The following is a 2,976-nucleotide window of genomic DNA, read 5'->3' as shown; positions in this document are numbered from 1 at the left end:
CCGAGAATTGACTTTCCCCCTCTGACGTGCTATCCAGGGTTTTAGCCAAGAGCGCATTTCAAACTCCATCCCTCACAGACACTACAAAGTCGCATGACACAACGATCTCTTTGGAATAACAGAGCTGGAAACAGAAATCCACATGTGGCCAATCCTGCTTTTGGCTTGTCTCACGGGGGCAGGGAGAGGGCAGGCGGGGGGGGAGGGGGCTGCCACTGGACCCCAGAAACAAGTCTGCAGAGGGGTCTCGCAGGCCATTGGGACTGACTCCAGGCTGAAGCCTACACAGATCATCATGTTCCTGACAGGGCGCATCATTTCTTACATAAGCTAATAAATCCTCACTTCCTTGGAGGAGGAGAGGTCAGGGTGTCATAGCCAGTTTGGGCAACAAAGGAGAGCAGTCTGAGGCTATTCTCTGGTAGTTGTCTGGGGAAGTCGGGGCTTGTAGAAGAGGGTCCCTAAGACTCTGATCAGCCTCCCCTTGGAGAAGGGGATGACGTGGAGATGTTGGAGCAGGACTGTGGCTTCCCCTGGAGAGAAGGAGTGACTCCCAGGGACCCTGTGCACCCCCTACCCTGTTTCACTGGACACAATAGCCCCGCCCACCCCACCCTCCAACCACCCACCCTTCACCCTGGCTCCATGTATGGCCCACTTGTTCATCTACACCCAGAGCCTGGGGCATGGCCCCCACGCTAACTGGCAGTGGGTTTCGGCTCAGACCTCCCTGCTGAGTCCTGCACCTGGGAGCCCCCTGCTCCGCCCTGGCCCTCGGTAGACATTACCAATTCAACATGCACAAAGGTGAAGCCAGCTCTCTTCACCTCCTCCGGTCTCCTCCTGTGGGCTCCATTTTAAGGAATGACACCAAAGTCAGAGACAGAGCAGTCAGCCTGTCCCTGTCCCCGCCGCTCATCAGGAGTCCACCAGCACACCAGGGTGGAGAGGAGCTGAAGTGACAGATGAGCGCGCTGAGGTCTCGGGGGAGGTGAGCCTTCTGGGGCAAACCACGAGTGCTGAGTTGGGAGAAAGGGAGCCGTGAACTGCTTAGGTTATTTGCAGTGATTCCCAGGGACAGGAAAGGAGTAAGAACAGCCTGCTTCCCTCTCAGCATCCCAGCCCATCCTTACTGCGCACAGCTCCGGGATGGTCAGGGACAGGTGGACTCCTGACTGCCCACCAAGCACTGAAGAACCCCTTCCCGGCCACTTTCCTCCACGCCCAGCAAGGGTGGCGCGGAGATGCACTGTGCTGCTGGGGAGAGCCCAGGGAGCCCGAGTTCGGATCCCGCAGACAGCGCGGCTGGTGAGCCAAGTGTCCCTCAGCTCTTCCAGGAGCAGACACTCCTGCCCTGGGAAGGGTTCCTCCCGCCACGTCGCCGCGGGCTTGAATGGAAGTGGTCATGCTCTTACAGAGCTCACCTGCGGGCATCGTTTGGTGGCCAGGAGGGCGCCCATCACAAGTGTCCCCCGCCTCCGACTCCTGGGCCCAGGGAGGCGTGTGTCAGCACGGTGTCCGGGGGGGACTTCCCACCCCGCCCAGGAAGCAGGTGTGCGTGCAGGAGGTCCAGACATCCGCAAGGACGGAGGAGACGCGTGCCGCGCTCACGCCAGTCCCGACGTTCTGGAAGCCCAGTCACCTCAGGTTATCCACACGCTGGTTTTCCAGTGCTCTTTTATTACATGCAATCACTCTTCCTGTAAATTCCCTCTTTGAACCAAAGTGCTCGAAGTCAGGTGTCTTACACTTGCCAGCTGAGAAGCCTGATTAGTACAACCAAGGCAGCGCCTCCTCCTGAGCATGCAGCGCTCGGGACCGCAACACATGGGCTGCGTGTGGAAAGTGTAGGGACCAGCTGTGTGCGGACGCACACCTGTGTCCCACTGAAACACACCGATTGTAAAGTGGAGATCAGCTATTCTAGATCTGATTTTTTTGTAGCTGTGGAACAGTAGGGCTGTTGACTCTTGGATGTGTCTTATCTACTAATGGAAGAATGGTATGACCCTAATCATGAGATCACCCCCATAGCTTTCAGAAAGATGCAGTTGATCTAAGTGAATACAAGTACTGTCTAATTATTTGACTAATAAAGAACCACCTTCTAATTCCTCAATAAAGCTCTCTTTAGGCAAAACACTTATGAATAGCATTGCTGTAAAATGTCCAACATTCTCAAATAAAACAATTTACATAATTTAAAAAGGGTTGGGCTGATTATGACAACCAAAGGAAGTGTATAATCCATGATTGTATCTAGATCTAAAAAAAAAAGCTGTAAAGGACATCTAGGGCACAAGTGGACCTGATAATGCGACCGTGCCAATGAAGGGTTCCTTGGGTGTGGCAATGGACTTGTGGTTTGGGAGGAGGAGGTCCCTGTTCTCAGAAGGTATGTGGGAAAGAGAGAGGTGAGTGTGGCCATGACTAGTCAAGTGTTCGCTGCAATATTTTGTTAACTTTTCTCAATAAAAAGGTAGGGGTACTTAAAAAAAGAATGCTACTCTGGTATTTGTTGTTTTAAGGGAAAGGGATATTATTAAGGCAACTCTTTCAGAGGTTTTTCTTTTCTTTTGTTTTTAAGTAGGCTCCATGCCCAGCACGGACCCCAGTGTGGGGCTTGAACTCACGACCGTGAGATCAAGACCTGAACTGAGATCAAGAACCAGACACTTAACCAGCAGAGCCACCCAGGCACACTCCTCTTTCAGACGTTTTTTATGCTAGTAAACAGGAAAATTCACAAATCCTGACAGTCACCACTTCTTTGGAGCTGGGAAAATATTGTCCTCTACTTACGCACTATAAAGTCAGGTTCCCAAGAGCCATTTTTGGGCACCATCTGGCTTTTAGAACATTCCCAAATCTGGAAGTGGTTAGCAAAGAGGTAGCCCTGGGCACCCAGCAATAATAAATAGGCTGATACTCATCTTGACTCTTTTTTGATCAAACACTGATATTTTGCTTAACGCC

The sequence above is a fragment of the Phoca vitulina genome, unplaced genomic scaffold (assembly GCF_004348235.1).
Source record: "Phoca vitulina isolate PV1807 unplaced genomic scaffold, GSC_HSeal_1.0 scaffold5, whole genome shotgun sequence".
In the NCBI taxonomy this organism is placed as follows: domain Eukaryota; kingdom Metazoa; phylum Chordata; class Mammalia; order Carnivora; family Phocidae; genus Phoca; species Phoca vitulina.
The sequence above is the reverse complement of the archived record's forward strand: the minus strand, read 5'-3'. Positions refer to the sequence as shown.